General features: G+C 39.0%; 1 protein-coding gene and 1 long non-coding RNA gene across 5 annotated transcripts in view; one reads left to right on the top strand and one right to left on the bottom strand.

Moving 5' to 3' along the window:
• LOC148938200 (uncharacterized) overlaps positions 1-6,133 on the top strand; it is a 90,924-nt gene extending 84,791 nt beyond the window's left edge. Inside the window, exon 2 of the long non-coding RNA XR_016140102.1 lies at positions 5,366-6,133. This is a non-coding gene — a long non-coding RNA (uncharacterized LOC148938200). The remainder of the gene's footprint in view (positions 1-5,365) is intronic.
• Positions 1-18,339, bottom strand: part of vn (membrane-bound neuregulin protein vein) — a 323,286-nt gene that overhangs the window by 291,524 nt on the left and 13,423 nt on the right. The gene's annotated exons all lie outside the window — the stretch shown is intronic.

The following is an 18,339-nucleotide window of genomic DNA, read 5'->3' as shown; positions in this document are numbered from 1 at the left end:
AGGAGGGGGGGGGGGAGGGAGAGAGAGATCGGCGTCGCGGCGCGCTTGACTGTTACTTCAAGCCCAGAGCTCGGGCGCTAGTAGTCACGCACGCGGCAGCTTTTACGTAGAACAATATTAAAGAATTCCTCGATCCTTCACATCCGCACTGCGACGCTGATTACGTACACGCTGGTTACATGTGGAACTATTTTTCAGAGAATGTTGAAACTCCCTTTCTTCAGATCTGGCGGCGACTTCTCGGCTAGTTTCTTGTGTATAACTAGATTACAGGAGGAGAGGATACTGTCAAAGGGACTTAACTTATAATTAAAAAGATGAGAAAGCTGTAATTTATATATTTATTTAAAATTTCTTTATATATTTATTTATCAAACATTGGTTTTAAATAAAATCAATGACAAAATTGTCAAATTTACGTGTTTCATTTTTTTCAGTTTGAAAACTTCAAAATTTGATACAACATGTAAAATACACACATCTTGTTTTATTTAATCAAATATTCTGCTTTTCTATATTAATGCTGTAAATGAAAAGTGATGTGAACAAATTAGGATACATTGTAAAAATTATAATAACAAAGAAGAAAGGATGTGTTTCGTTAACTAGGTTGGCAGTTTCAGATAATAACATTTTATGTAGAGATAAATTATAGTGGTGAAACGGACTTTCATAACACAGAAACTGCAAACCTACATGATAACTGACAGTCGAGATAACTGACATTTAAACACCGAGATACATTTGTGTATTTTATATTACAATAGAAAGTTCTTAATGTTTCTTTGACGCAATACAATTAATCGAGACGTATAACGTTTAACTCATTTAGATGTGACATCGTATCCAAATAACTCTCTTCTTCTCTGATTTACAAATGATTTATGGAACAATATTTGACATAAAGTAATAATTCCCATTATTTATTATTTAATAACTTTGAATATAAATGATGACATAAAAGTGATGAGAGTTTATCTGTCAATTTCATAAAGAAGATAATTTGTCAATTTTACATCGTGGTTGTGTGTCTATTTTTTCACCTAACCCACACAATAAAATACTGTGATCAAAATAAATATAAAAATATTTTCGAGTAAAAATTCCTACACCATCCATATAAAAATTTTAAAACATCCTGATATCAAAATAAATGTTTTATTTGATAACGTTTTTACATTTATTTTAACTTTGCATGTCAATACCGATGAAACATACATTAATATAAATAAATGTTTTATATAATAATACTAGCAATTATCACTATATTTCAGTTATGAGTTTTTAATTGGTATCAATATCAAAACATTTTTTTAAATTTTAATTATATAAAAAAATAGTAACTTCAAAATAATCAATTCAAAAATTCTGTTTCAAAATTAGAACATTTCGTTGTGTCTCATTGCTTTATAAAATATTTAAAAAAAATAAAATTATTTAAATATTTTTTAGTTTATATGACGTCAGTTACTGCGTTTAAGACAACCTCAATCAATTTCTGTTTAAAAATAAAGTCTGTATTTTTGAATTTAGTAAAAAAATATATATATGTATTAAATTTGGAAATGTTTTGAAGTGTATTTCTTTATTTTCTCACAATATAAAATAAATTGCACATGCCAATCATCACATTAGACTTTTCCATTCACAAATAAGAACCTTCCGAATGTCACGGCTACCGTTTATTGCCGCATCCGGAGTATCTCCGGCCGACGGAAGTCTCAGCAGACATTTTAATAGCACGTTCGCAGTTTGTTAAAGGGCGCGGAGACGACGCCGAGAAAGGAATGAAAATAGGCAGGATAACGTAAACGTCATTTGCCTCTCTTTGAAAGCGATATCTTGCTTTCCACTAGGGGTCTCGTGCAAAGCCGTGAAGAAACACGGGATTGTATATCACTCAGCGATACAAATTTACTACTCGTTACTAGAAAATATAGTAAACCAGGGTCAGTGATCTATGGATGGCTCCAGGAGACCTGGTGCTGTTATAGACTTTTGCGCTGGTTCGCTTTCTTGCGATCTTGCGTTATATTTCGTAAGTAGCCGAAGAACCGCGCGCGATTGAGATTTATTTTCAATTTGTGATTTATCTTGACCTATTCGGTTTTTCGAGACGAAAAGGAGAAACCCTCTTATGCAACGTTCCCGCGGGGATTTTCAATTTTCCTTAAAATCGCATCCAGTCGAGTTTCGAGATCAAGCTCTCGAGATCGAACGTTTACTAGATCGGATTTCCTGTTGCATTCAAAATTGAGATAACCCCAGAGAATTTGAAATCGGAGTATTAAAGAATTTTGATTTTCAATCGTACGAAGAGTTCGATGCGACGATTCAAACCTCTGCGATCTGTTTTTCATCGCGGGAACCAAAACAGAATTACAGATTTCCAGAAAACATGCTTAATATAATTCTTCTCCTCCCCTTTGTTATTCCGCTAACAACAACGATGTCTACCTTGCCGCGCGATTTAATAGAACTTGATATTTAGCAAAGCTTCAGAGTCTGTTTAACTAACACGTGCCAACCGACTCCGTAACACGTGCCAACTCCCTCTGGTCAAGGGGTCAGCTAAGCCGAAGAAGATACAATGAAAATACGCCGTACGCGTACCGCCGTTGGTGCGAGCGTACAATCCAACTCCTATTTTACACTTTCCGACTAATAATAACAGCGAGTCGCTCATTTTTCCCATACAACCTGTAGGACGCACTCGGAGCGCGCGTTCTGCAATTGTGAGCAATGAAATATTTCATGCTTTAGAATATGTTCTCCTTTATTGCCTTTATGACCAAATTAGAATCTGATTTTCTACGACACTTTTCCAAATTCCTTTTTAACCTCGATCGGTCGTCGGATTTTTTTCAGAATAATGCACCCCCAGGTCGGAGATTCTTCTTTCACGCGTGTGTGCACGCTTTGCGCGCGTTTACGTTGCTCCGTATCGTGTAGAAGCGGCACACGCTCGGCGCTCGGCCGACGCACCGAAATAGAATTTCGAAATAGACCTAATATTTTCGTCGTCTCGCATTTGCGCCATCTCTCTCTCTCTCTCTCTCTTTCTCTCTCGCTTTGCCTGCCATCGCCGACATCGTCGTCGCAGTCGCAGTTGTAGTCGTAGTCGTCGTCGTCGTCGTCGTCGTGGTCGTCGTGGTCGTCGTGGTCGTCGTGGTCGTCGTGGTCGTCGTCCTCGTCGACGTAGTCATCGTAGTTGTCTTGCTCGTGGTTCTCGTCATCCGCCGCCGCTCCGTCGTCGCCGGCAAACGCAACCACGAAAAGAGTCTCTTCTCCGATTCTCAGACTTCCTCGGAGGCTAAGTGGCTTTCGTCATCGCTAGGCGCGAATACATTTATCTCGCTTATCGAATCGAGATTTGAAACCTTTCGTTGAGCGAAGAAGCCACTTGATTCGGACGCGCAAAACGCTTTGCCAAAGCTTTCGATTTTCCTCCGCACTTACGCGAGATAAATTGAGAGAATAAGTAGCAATAGAAATTAATGTATAATTATTTATTACTATTTTTTACTATTTTGTTAAAAAAAGAATCTGTCGAATATATTATACGTTGTTCACAATAGTTATAAAATATTTGGCAATTATGAATATTTCTTTAATAAATGATTGCAAAGTTTTAAAAAGTTATAATTATATATCAACGAACATTCTTGAACACACTTCGAACACACTTTGTTTGCCAATATTGATAGTTAAGAAATAAAAGATTTTAAAATTATATTCTTCTTTCAGTTTAATATTGATGGTTTATCATGTTCATTCTTCAACTTCTAAACGAATTAAAAACTTCCTGCAAAATAAATTACGTCTTGTTTGCTTACAAAATGTATAGAAATTAAGAAATTTCCTAGAGTCTTCATCATTCCCAAGTCTTATATTGCGTTCATTTTCCCTGCCTAAAAATACTTCCTTGGGAAAATAAACAATAAATGAAGAGTTTCCGTTCGCTGCACCTTTTACGGCGGTATGCGCCTATGTGCCATTAGCGCGCGCGAGAAATATTAGCAAGCGTCGTTATACCGATAATGTAATTGCCCGTAAATCATAAAACAAAGTCGCGTGCCTGGGCAACCGCGTTGTACAGGAATGAAAGGCCGTGGGGAAGAAGCAGCCGAGACGCTCTCTTTGAAGAGCAAACATACTTTCGGCTCGCTCTCTTATCATCTCCCACAACAAAAGACCTAAACGTGCGGTATTTGATCGCTCACTTTCCCACGAACGAAAATTAAACGCACAATTGCTTTTGCGATTACAGAAACCGATATCATATTTATAGTCGCGATTATCCCAAAATGGACGACGGAATACAAGCGCTATTATCTTCGATAAAATCGTAAGTTCATAAAATATTTTGTGTCCATTCTGTCTTCCATTTCCTGTATCAATAGATAGACCGATGATTTTAATCGCTGAAAAATATAAGAGATATCGATGGAAAGATTTAGCCAATATCAAAGCAATAAGGATTACTCAAAATAAAGTGTATTGTAGTCGCCATATTGTGCCGCTAAAATGTGTAACGTTCATTGTGTATAAAAATTTCTTGAATTTCAAATGACTTGCAGACTTAGCTCTGGAAGGCAGTAGTCGCTTTAATTAGATCACCCGCGCAGTTCCGGAGTTCGACGTGTTTCTTCGGCAACAATGTCGGCGGTAACGATGCAACACGGGGTGTGACTACGTGGCGAGAAAATCGCGGCACGACGTGAGCGTCATATCATAACATTTCCCAGAGAATTAAACTCGAAGCGCCAGTAAATCGAATCTCCGCGACAGTAACGGTTACGATGACACTGCGCCCGCGTTCGAATTACATCGAACGACGAACGGAAAGCGCGCCGTGTCACGAAACAACTATTAACGACCGCTGGATCGATACTAACTAACTATTTATCGCCACTAACTATTTACCGCACGGCGAGCTCTCCCGACAAATCGGCGAAATTCCGATACAAGTTGTCACTGTCGGCGACGACATCATATGACACCTGTGTGTCGCAGTTCGATCGACGTGACACGGTATTAAACGCGACCGTCGACACAATTGTCACCACAATGGATCGCGAGAGATGGCTTATTGTTAGCCACTTTCAAAGATTAAGGAGACGTAACATACACGAAAATTGGACATTTGAAAATAAAATCAATAATAGTCGCGATAAATCAAGATTTTATATATTTGACTGCTACAAAGAGATGTTACTTAAATCTTTACTAATAAGAGTATAGATACTTTTTGCTCCAACTTCAAAAAAAACTTAACTTTTCTATATATGTAAGAGTAAACTCGCTATTTAAAGATCAAATAGAAAAAACAATATCTGAATAAAAATTGTATTGCTTGTTGCAGTTTCATATGACGATGACGCTGAATTATAATTCAGAGATGAGGAGAAAGAAAAAGAAGGAGAAAGAGAGACGCTGCGGAAAAAGACGAGTGGGGGAGACGAGGGCAAACGAGTTTGTTTTCTACAGTTTTCCCACAACGAGCACGACGGGGTATACCGGCGTGCGCGCGGAAAGATAGGTACATACACGGCATAGCAGAGGGATAACCACCATATAAACACCAGTAGTACAGTTCCGCGAGCCGCGAGCTAAAGGCAGAATGCCGGTCGCCCTTTAGATCCGGCCGCGGCCACTTGACCTTATACGATGATCGTTCGCCATGAACGGACTATCGCGCCGCGCCGAGCTGACCACTGCATTTGATGCGAAGAAAGTAAGGACGCGAAGATCTGTCGATTTAAGAGCGACTGCCACCGTATGTCTGCCAAGTCGTGCCCGCTTGATGTCTCTTCTGCGCTGGAATCACGACGTGTAAGACAGATCCGGGAGGCAGCATCGAAGTCGACTCGCGCGTATTAACTTTATTTTCATCGTATCAGAGATTCTCGGGGCGAGATTGATTTAAATTTTCCTTCCTCACCAATTTTTTAAATACCTTTACTTCGCTAATTGAAGAAAAAAGAAATTTGTTGTCTAATTGCATCGCTAAATTTATTTATAATTATTCATTTTTGGTCGATCGTAATTCATAGATTATTGACAAATTGATTTAAAAAGTTTAAATAATGTATAAAATGAATAAAAATTTGAGAAATTACTACATCATAAAGTTTGTAAAATCCTTATTACATTTGATGTCCAACTTTTGTAGAATTATTTTCAAGAATTAATTGATTGGAAATTTGCTTTTATTTTTTTCAGTACTAACGCCCCATGTCCAACTTTGTTTAAACTCCTTATAAGAAATTGCGAAGATAATGATCTCTTTGATATAAGCGATTATTCGATTTTTCTTTGTTTTTCACAAAGCAACGAAAATTGTAAAGCAATTTTCATTTCCTCGTTGACGTTCGAATATCTTGGAGATTCCAATCTTCTCAGTGGAAACACGCGGTTCATTATTATTATTAAAGCTGCAATAGGGATCAGTCCCATATCGAGATCGTCGCCCGTCCGTCCCGCCACGTGCATCTCCTGAAGCGGGACCGGCATTAGCAAAGCTCCGGAGTACATTTGCGTGATCATTACTACTCGCAGTACAGCGAAAGCGATTATGCGGGTTATCGTCTGGTTAACCAAACGCTCAGGACAGAACGACAGCGGTACGCTATTATTTGATCAGCGCACGCGCGTTATCGCTGTCGCTACGAAACGATCTCGCATGCGGCAGACGCTCCATCCGATACCCACGGCCGTCGAATTTGTGCGAAACGCACGCGGACAAACGAGCGATCCGACGACACGGCGAACACGGGAGACCGAAGGGGAGCGAGGGGAGAAGGGAAGGGGGGGGGAGGGAGGGGATGTGCGCGGCGCGAAATTCCCATAGTCATTATTATATCGCGACGCGAGTCTCGCTCGTTAACGGCCACCGAGCTGTCGGCTTCGTGCCGAAGCGCAGATCGCGCGAAACGAGTTTCTAATGATCATTCTTTTTCCTTTTCTGCCTCCTCCCCCTTTCCTTTTTTTTTTTTTCGAGACGACGGAATTTATCGCGCTACACTTTACTCGCGCGTCTCTCGCGCGCTCGACACGTCGCTCGCGCGTTCGTCGTTAATAATGAATGGACTTTTTATTGTCGCCGCCGCGCGTATCACGCACATGTCCAACACTTTCTACGATTTCACTGCGTGTCTGGACAGTGCGCACCAGGCCGGCTTACCTTTTTGTAAAAAAGAAAAAGAACGCTTTACGGCCTGTTCTTTCCGCGATAATAATCCACGCCGGTGAACAATCGATCGGAGCACGTTGCGAATTAGACGATGTATTAAAGGATATTCGATTCGCGAGTTCGCGCGCTGCGAAAGAAATTTTCTTTTTAATAAGGAATTTTTCATCATCAACTAGTTAATAGAAATCAATATTTCAACTCTTTCATTAAAAAACGCATCATTTTAAAAATAATGGTGAATAATAACAATGCATTTTTTTAAGTGAATTCTAAAAAAGATATATTAGAAATATTATTATAAAACCATATCGCATGTTTAAAAATTCATTTTTTTCAACGCGGAAGAAAATAGTAATTGGTAATCTTTGCCGTTCTTCTTGGTACCGTACCAACTGCTCTCCCAAGAATAAAGTAGGCTTGAATAGTGTTCTGTGATTCCAAATCAAGCAGAGCTTTCGATATCCCGGAGAAATTAATCGGGATCGTGAAAACGTCTCCGCGAGCTCGAACGAGCGGAAGGCGCGTTATGTAAAATCGTTCAACAATACATTTAAAGAGTTAAGTCGATCCTGCCGGGCAAAAGTTTCGGGAAGTTGGCGGAAGGGCGGGAGAGGCTCGAGGAACGTCGGGATCATCCATCGTCTTGGCAAAAACTAAACCACCGCCAAAAATAACTTAAGCGAGAGCGCCACATTGTTGCGAGACGGACACGACGCTTCGCTCCCGAAAACCGGACAAGAACGAACGCGAGCTGCTCGGTGCAGAAACCGTTGCGATTTGTTCGCCGTCGAGCGGTTGCGAGACCGTGCGGCCGGTGGCCGCAGATCGATGCAGCTTCAAAGAAAGCACGCTTGGTCCTTTCCCATCTCTCTCTCTCCCTCTCTCTCTCTCTCTCTCTCTCTCTCTCTCTCTTTCTCTCTGTCTCTCTATGTGTCTCCTCTATCTCTCTTCATCATGCCGTTACCCCTCCTCACTCTCCGGTGAGTGCATCAATAGGTAGTACTGCCAAAATGCAAATAGCTGTATAAACGCGACGAGCAGAAATACGAACAATCACGGTCGACGTACGGCATAAATATGCATGATATCGGTGTGACAGCGATTTCAAAATGTTGGAGGGATGCGTCGGGCCGAACGTAGCGGAATTCGCATCAGCAAACGTCTGTCAGATCCGCGATACATCGCCCGCTACTGTTAAGATTTAAGATATTGCGGGAGCACACAATGGACATCCATGCTATACATATTGATGTTGACCAGGTGTACTAGTCGAATGTGTTGATTAATCACGAAGAACATTGACGATGGTGTCTTAATTTTTCTATTAACAGTGATCAATTTGACGATTTTTTTCTCTGTAAAAGCTAAGGGAGAACATAATTTTATCGTACCTCTTTATCGATGTCTTCAAAACCGTTAGAAAGATATCTCTAGTATTTAAGATATAAATGTGTGATGCATTAGGCACAGTTGAACATAAATCGAAACCGCTATTCTGTATAGCCATGCCACCCACGCGTATCAAACCAAATAACAGCGATATCTCTCCTGCGCGATATGCAATATAGTTATTGTTGTGACTACCTCACGCTTTCAGATACCGCAATGTCCGGAGCCGTAAAGTATTGTCCTTCTTATAATAACGGAAAGAAGAAAATATACAATTATGACTATATCATAATTATATAATTTTCCTGCTTCAAAAACTCATTTTCATCCTTTTCTCTTCTTTATTTTGACACACGGAAAAATGCATTTATTCTCATATGAAACATTTAAAAAATGCAACTATTCAGAAGTTATTGATTGTTGTATCATTTTGTAGTATGTAAATATAATGTGAAAAGAAACAATCGTGAGACAACACTTCGTTGTGTCGCGTCTTTAGATGCTATCGAGCAAACCTCGATCTATATTCAATCGTGCCTAATACAGCACACATTTATATCTTAAATATCCAAAATATCTCTGACACGAAGATATGAATGAAGAAGTACAGCAAAGTCAGTAAGATCTCATGAATTAACATTCTTCACTTTTCCGAGAGAGAAAGATCGTTAAGTTAATCCCCGAGATGAGAGTGACGTCGACGAAGAGAAATTCGCCGCGCTCTGGCGCACAGCCGGGCGGCACCGTCGCCTTTTTGGCCGCGAATTGGAGAAATTAAGGCGTTGGGAAAAGAGAGAACGATTGCAGCAAGGAAGAACGATGGAGGCACTCGGGGGCAATAACTCGCAGCATGTTGTGACTACGCGACGACGGCCAGACCGCTGGTTGCTGTTCCGTTCTTCGATGATCGCACCCGTTCATCTATCCCCATCTTTTCTCTCTGCCATTTCCCGCCGTCACACCCGTCTCCTTTTTTCGACTGCGCAGCTCCGATTTCCCAGTGGAAAGTTGCGCGAAACTAAACGACGTCAACGGGAGTAGAATCGATCAAGATAATGCACTAAAGGGCTAAGGGCCGATTGCATCAGTATTGTCTCGAGTTAGTTTTACTTAATTAATTTTAGATATCATAAGCGCGCTTTATAAAAAATTATTATAAATATTGTATACCTTTTAACGACTAATGCAATGATGCGTGATTCAAAAATTATGTCAAGCTTAATTTAAAAACAAAAAAACAAATATTTTTTTACAAATATATAAAAAAATATTTTGTGAAATATTTTCAAAACATAAATAGATTTTGCCGCAAATTTATTGATATCATTTTACCTGAAATTCTATTTGGAACAAATCCGTTGTGTGTGTGTGTGTGTGTGTGTGTGTGTGTGTGTTTGTGTGTGAACTCTTTCAGTACGAAGCTCGCAACTTCTCCGAGAACGGCGAAAAATTAAAATATCCTGCTGTGGATATTCCCCTGGCGCTGCTACGTTTTCCGGGCTGTCCGACCAAATATTTTTAGGAAAGGCGTTATTTTTTGTAGGTCGCGGTGATGCAATTCCATCAGGCCGACGACTACCGCCAGACTAAACGCGCTATTTTAATAATGGCCTGATTCCTCGTATTATTTTACACCGCGTGAGGCGCGCAAAAATCCTACACTCAGCCGTCCTTATTACGATACCTACGTAGTGCGAGTATAATTTCTGCTAACTTTTCTACCAAAAAATGTAAAAGAGCTTTCTCGGACGTATGCTCCGCAAGCACAATTGTAAAAGTAAAATTTTCCCTCCCGCAATTGTATACCATTAAAATATATTTCAAGACGTGATTTTTAACGTCTTTTTCTCGTGATACACTTTCTAGAAAATTTTAACAAATTTATATTTCTATTTAAACATACGATAATTAACTCTTAAAATCATATAGGTTAGTAGGTTTTAGGTATTATTAAAATTTATATAACAAAAAAAAAAGAAAATTAGATTTAAGAAAATTATAAATTAAAAACATATTTCTAAAAAAGGTGAATGAAATAAAAAAATTCCTATTTAAGTAAGAACACTCTATTCCATTCGGATTCGTATTCATCCCTTGTATTACATTACATTACGTTACATTTAAGCCTAGACTTCTTCGACGCACTTCACGATAACACCAAAACGATCATGGAAAGCGAATATCGCGGAAGCGATTCGAGGGCTGAATGAGTCGCTCGAGAGTGGCGCCATTATCATATAGAGTACGTGCTTACTAGCGTCAGTAATAGCCGCGCCGAATATTTCCGCGAGTCTGTTGTATCACCTCACAGTAATGAGCGGTTACGCGTGCGGCGAATCCGGAGTGTGTCGTGTCTGGTGTGGACAGCTGTTGGGATGATCGTGACTAGCATCGAGAGAATGAGGAAAACGCTTGAAGAAAGAAAGTACGGTGCGCAAAAGCGATGAGAGAGAGAGAGAGAGAGAGAGAGAGAGAGAGAGAGAGAGAGAGAGAGAGAGAACGGTGGGAAGGAAAAAAGGAAGGCAGATGTTAGCCCTCCGGAAAAATCGCGGCAAAAGATTAGCTGGCCGGATTACACGTCTTCGCGAAACCGAAAGAGAAAAGAAGCTGACAGACTCCTCTCGGAGAATGGAGGATATTACTTCTGTATTCTCGGTGGTTCTTTCGCTTCGAGGAGAAAGGGATATTCTCAAACACCGCGAAATCTCCGCAAATGCGATAGTGAATGGTGGACAAAGCGCCGCTAACGAGTAATTAACAAGCCAAACACGCGATGGCTCCATTAATTACTCGACTCGATAACCACTCGATAGGATTTAACTGAGCTCTCTCTATCCTTGCGGTCGAAGTACTCGTGAGAACACCCGTGTGTTTAGATATTAATTTTGAATCACAGGAGCACTATGAACTAGATGATTATCTATCTCCGGTATCTACTTCAGATATCTATCTGAGACATTAGTAGTCAATTAGTAAGTCATTATAATTATTGAGGATATATCCAAACATTGTTGCAATAATGGTCTGCTTGATAATATAAAATGTCATCAGCTGTTATATAATTGCAATGATTCTTTTAAGTATCATCTGTATGAAAAAAAATCCGCATAAGTTTCATTATTTATTACATATGGAAAAACTGCTAATAAAAATTAATGATTTACGATCCCCAATGCAATCATAAATATTCAATTTATTAAAGTAGAACAGTAATAAAAAATGCAATAATTTATCATATATAAACTTTTTATATAAACTGGAAATTGCATTCATATGTAGTTGTGATCGTAGTTGTGAACATTAAGAAAGCATTGAATGTTTCTCAACTCATTAATAAATTATTTTAATATATTATATTATATTAAATAATATATTATAATACATTATATATTTAATGTATTATATATATATATATATATATATATATATATATATATTTCAAAATAATATTTTAAAGAAAATTTTTATACCTGAATTCGAGAATAACGTCATTACGAGAATAACATTTCCAATAACAAATCCATCTATTTAGCTGAAAGCCTTCCGATTAAAATTACGCTAAAAGAAGAAAAGATGACCGGTGTTGCGAGGAACCGTGACAGTTTAATTCTCGTTGCAACCGAGATTTCCTGCTTCCTTATTTTTTTCCACGTATTACGTGACCTCTTTCGGGGATCCGAGTGTATTCTGGAGCGTTCGGAAATAATACTCCGTGAGTAGGATATTTATAACTGCGACAAAACGCGCCGGTCGGGCCGTCTGATCTAACAAGTTCTAGGCGCGCTGCTGGCTGCGCCAGATCCGCGCTCTCGCCGCCGTCAGTATATTTTTCTACGTTGCAAACGCTCCACGATCGGCCTTGACTATTTATGAATTATTCCGCGTAACGCGACGTCGGTCGATTTGCGTTGCACACGGAGTATGAGAGTAACGACAACGCGACAACGCGCCACGCGCATTACATTAATTCGGTGGTAGCCGAATAGTTCGCCGAAATACGCGCAACGCTCGTTAAATATCGGCAGACGCGTAATACGCGCACCGCATCGCGGTCAGTGCGCGTTGCATCGCCCACAATGTGGCGGCGTGTAAAACAACGATGAAAGGCTATGACAACGTTCGTGAAATGCAAACGCGGGAATAAGCTTCCCGGAAAGTTACAATATACATCCGTTTCGATCCATCGACGCGATAGTCACGTTCGTGGTTCTTTCGCTGAAGGGAGGGACGTTCACCGTCGCGTAAACCGGCTTCGAAAATTGAAAAGCAACGTACTAAAACGAGCGGCCGATGCAAAAGAGGAAGAGCTAAAAGGCACGAAAACGAGCGGAGAAAGAGGGGAACCAGGCATCACGGATACGAGGCTGACAAAATTATCGTTTGTTCTAACAATCATTGACATAACGTGATATCGCGTGTTGCTATAAACAATGTCGATATTAAATTTAGATATTTGTATATTGTACTCAAAATATTTTCTCTCTCTCTCTCTCTCTCTTTCGAATATTTCAAATATCTAAAATATTCTATAACAAACATTAATGTATAAATATTAATATGTAAAATAATACACTTGAATTAAAAGATTCTAATACAAAATTCGAGAATAATACGAGTATATGAAAATAAAATATATATGTACATAAAGTATTTTAATTTTTCATCTGTTCTTTTTATGTATGAAAAGCTCGTTTACAGAAGAAACCATATAAATATCACGATGTTACAAACACATTGGCAATTACGTTTGTCAGGCGTAAATCATTCGCAAATGCCTATAATTCGTGCACTTCAATTAATGTCCGTTTGCGTTACAGTAGGTACTCGCGCTATTACATTACGATTACAATACGATACGCAATGGTCCATCAATACGCGCCAATCACTATAATTACAATGCAGGAGGCGGAAAGGATATTACATCCGATCATCCAGTGAAATCCGTACACGATAACTAGTTCTATGAAAAGTTACACATCGGCTGTGTTTTCCAACAAGCATGTTTTGCCCTCAAAAAGCATAAAAACCGTCGTAAAAACCGAAGCAAAATTTCGAAAATTCGGATGCAGTGTTGTAAAATCGAAAGTATAAGCAAAAAAAAATAGTGTGAAACAGTAAAGAATTTTTGAAAGGGCAAAGAGAGACAGTTATGTATTGTGTTTCATACAGTATATAAATTTTTCTATTAAATTCTTTGTATACACATAATCCTTATATCTGTCTTTAAGAAAAATAGACTAAAATTTTAAGAATTTTAAGAATTAGAAAATGAAAGTATATGATAGAATCTTATCCTTAATTCCAAATTGGCCGAGAAGTTAATCTATCTATTATATCTTGTATAAAAAGTTTAAAAAATAAAACAAAACTGTTTCGTTCAAATAGAAGTTTGTATAAATTGGCGAACTAAAAACGATGAGCTGATATAAAATCTTTGATCCTTTAATTAAGTGCATCTTTACTAAGGATGAAAAAAGAGAAAGAAGCAACTTATCTTTGTTATTCGCGTTACTGCATGATGCCAGCATGTTCGATGGAAGCTGGGGGTTGTTCAAACGGCAGGGAAAACACATGTTATCGACAGACTATCCTTTTTTGTAGACTCGTTCGTGGTGTGTGAGGGTAGAATGAAACAACGAGGATGGATCAGAGAACGAAAGGAAAGGGAGAAACATATTGAGATAGAAAGAGAGAAGGAGAGAGAAAAGGAGAGGGAGGAAGAGAGAGAGAACAGCTGACTGGAACTTTTTGTCGACTTTTTAACGAGATATTGGAGCGCTTTGATAGACAGCAAAAGGACCGAGAAAAATAGAAAGAGAGGATATGAAAGAGAAAAATGATCGAGCAGTCGTGTTTTGATGGACATGAGGTGTCGCGTTGGACTCACGTTTTCTGCTTTAATACAATCCGTTTTTTCCTCAAATATGATAAATTTGATGCGTATTCCCTCGTTGGATAATTAATTGAACTGTCATAATGACATTATTTTCCTTGTCATTATTTTGCTTCGTAAAAAGAGCTCCAATTCTTTTTAGAATCGGAAAAAGAGTATGATTTCAAAATGATGTTCTTCAAGCGTTTGCAATTGTAAGAGAAGAAAAGTTTTCATAGAGCGATCACTCGTGCGTATCCGATCGATCTTCAAGTTCGAAGCCTTGAATTTGGCGAGAACGAGACGTGTTTTCGGAATCGTGCCAGCACTGATTCATTGCGGATGATTAACAACCGATGCCGCGAACACGACAGAAATGGCATGCTCTCTATTACCGGAAGCTCGGGTTATCGCAACGATGTCGCGACGATGTCGATGATTTTGAGCGCGTTCCCGACGATCGACCGCAGGAGCGACACTGTGCATCCGCGATGTAATAATTGGTACGGATCGGCGATAGTAACCCTCATGTAGAAGCGAAAAATTGCCGAAGATTATCGATAACGTCTTGAATGAGAAACTAATGTACTTACGGCGCAGTAAGAGGTAATCCACTTGCAGTTAAGTGTGTTACTGCACCGACTCTACCTCATCGACTCTACATTTTCTCGGCGTGCGTTGTAACGCTCTCGCTCTAATTCGGGGTACGCCATTAAAATGTTTTTTTTTTTTTTTTTTTTTTTTTTTGTTGGGTGAAGCAGTAAAAGCAAGTTGAACAAAAGAAAACGCTTTTCATTTCAAATGACGTAAGGCCAATTTTGAAGCAACATCCAACTTCTTTATAAAACATCAAGATATATAGATATATATAGATTATAAATAGTAGATTATAAATAAAATTAAAAATAGATTTTAAGACTTTCTAATAATACGTTTACTAGCTAAAATAGAGAACGATAGAGTGCAGACACGGATTGGTCGGTAAGAATTGTGAAAAAGATAGCTATAAAACTCTCTTTCGCAAAGCAAACGTTTTAGTTCGGAGCTGATTAGTATTCTGATATCCTTGTTTATAGTTTTAGGATATTTTCTCACCGATGAGTAAAAGCAAAGTTCTCCACTTCGCTCGCTCCACTTTGTTCGCGTGACTCACCACGTTCAACGAACGATCTCGTAATTCAATCCGCGGTGACGCCGTTATGCCGGCCAATTATCATATCGCGTTCAGGCTCATTGATCGTCATATAACGATGAACCTGCCGGTCCTGTCGATTTCGAGATGCAGGACGATGAAGAAGAAGAAAGGAAGGAACAAAGGAAAGAAAGAAGAAAGGAAAGAACAGCGAGCGGAAGCTTGCTCGTCGACTTGTGGATAGCGTTCAATCCTGATATACAGGATGGCGATCATAAATCGCCAGGAGGAACAATATTAAAATTTCTTTTCCTTTGGAAAGTGATATACGTAGATGCTTATCGCCTCGCGAGACACGAAAGATATCCATCGGAAACATTAATCACGCGCGTGTTCCTTCCTGTTAATAAGAAAAATAAATAAAATCGCATCCTCTAAGAATGATATAAAACTCTCTCTCTCTCTCTCTCTCTCTCTCTCTCTCTCTCTCTCTCTCTCTCTCTCTCTCTCTCTCGTAATTTTTAAATAGATCATTAAAAGTGAGGATAACAAAGATTCTTTTCCTGATCCTTCATATTTCATATCCTTTATGCGATATATCTCCAACATACTGCCTACGTCAATCAATTTTATTGGTCGCGATCATATAAACTAACTAAACTAATTAATCAATTATTACCTGAAAATAACAGTTTATTTTACGTCGGTTACTATTATCATATTGCAATTTGTTATTATCACGGTGTTGTTCATGTTTTCATGCGACCGCTAATGATCAGTGAAATACGAAACGACGAGATAATAGAAATATTATGTAGAATATCCAACATGCGGGATATATGTCTAGCGCCGAAACGCGAATTCGTCGAAGTTATTAAATTTCAATTCACGAATAGTAGTACGCGGGATCCTATCTATCTATCGCCTCTTGAAAGTATCAACCATCAAAAGGCGGAATGAAATCGTTAGAATTGTCTGCGAGGTAAAATAAAGGGCGTGCGCGCTGCACGATCGTGTCGCGCGATACTTCTCGCACTTCGTTACGATCTGCCGAGGAGAAAAAGTCAGAGTGGGAATGAGACAGAGAGGGAAACGAGGGAGGAAGAGAGAGATAGATGGAGATTTCCATGGATAGGGCGGGCCGCGACTGCGGAGATCACGGTTTCGTCGTGCAATCGTGCCGCCGCCGCCGCCGCCACCGCCGCCGCCGCCGCCGCCGCCGCCGCCGCCGCCGCCCGCCGCCGTTCACTGTGATCACACGGTCGGTCAGATTGCTAAAAATAATCACGCTCTCCAAGAACGGTCGGACACGTTAGGAGATCGGCGGCTGCTGGCCGCCCAGCAGTCTACACGATCGCCGAGGCATACCGGCCAATACGCCGGGCAATTAATCTGCCTTGCGCGCGGCTCGCAAGCCTGATTTAATCCGCCGATCGCAATCCGGAGCCGAATGCTCGTTTTGCCGTTCGTGTGCCGTGGTTCTGTCGCTCTCTCTCTCTCTCTTTCTCTCTCTCTTTCTCTCTCTCCTTTCTCTCCTTTTTCTTTCTCTCCTTTGCGCTCACGCGGCTTGGAATTAAATTAATATGCCGAATTATTAATCCTTTGCGCCCCCACCTACTGGCATCAATAATACGGGGATTGAAGGTGTAGATTTAAATGATCGGCAACGCCCACACAATCGTTACTTTTCGAATCTCCCTAATGGAATAAATATCAATGTTATATAAATTGTTTAGCGCTTGACATGTTTATTAGACATTATTTTACTTTATGGTTAATAAATTTGTTTACCGTAAATTTTTTTTTATATGTTGGTACACGGATCAATATCTTTTATTAGTTTATACTAGACAAATACTGTTACATTAATTATATAAATAAAACAGGTTATAAATATGTTTTAAAAATTTTCGAAATACAATATGGGATTGAATAGTATTACGCATGAAATTTATCTCCGTGACGAATATAACTGACTTTCATGTTCAAATACAATCAAGCGTTTCACATCGTTCTGAATCTCTAAAAAAACTGCAACTAAAATTTTTGTAAAATGTTTATTAAAATCGAAATTTTTTCTAAAAGAAAATTCTGAAATTCACACAGATATATTCACACATATAGAATAGAAATCGAATTTTTGTCATCAATCTATTTTTCACACAAAATATTTCCATTACTATTAGTTATTTCAAAATTTCTGCGTGCTAAGAAAGGATTAATCCAAAATTCATCAAAGAGTTTGCCTAAATTATTGTTTATCGTTTTCGGATTATACGCGAATTAATGCCAAAAACGCGCGTAACGGTTATATGCTGAAATTGGCTCGCATTAATTTAATATAAATCCTCGCGTTAGAACGATCTCCAATCGCATAGATATGTGAACACATAAATCAAGTAGATCGATCGAGATCGATTTCCGCGTAATAACGTATCAAGAATGAAGATGATGATTTAAATAATCGATCAGTTAATTTCAATAGATAATCACTATATCATGCAGAAAATAATGTCAAGTAAATAACATCAAGTAATAATAATCACAAAGTGATTGTTATAATCGACAATGAGCATATTGTAATATTGATTACGATCCAACTACATACCCATTTCAAATGATATTATCTAATTAAATCGTAAATCTGGCAATGGACATAAAACGCAGTCAGATCTTATCTCGTATCTTTTACGTGAATATACTCTTCTGAAAATACATGTATGTACACGTCAGTAACAGATGTTACATTTC

The sequence above is a fragment of the Pogonomyrmex barbatus genome, unplaced genomic scaffold (genome assembly GCF_055798465.1).
Source record: "Pogonomyrmex barbatus isolate J1 unplaced genomic scaffold, ASM5579846v1 scaffold1, whole genome shotgun sequence".
Lineage (NCBI taxonomy): Eukaryota > Metazoa > Arthropoda > Insecta > Hymenoptera > Formicidae > Pogonomyrmex > Pogonomyrmex barbatus.
The sequence above is the reverse complement of the archived record's forward strand: the minus strand, read 5'-3'. Positions and strand labels throughout refer to the sequence as shown.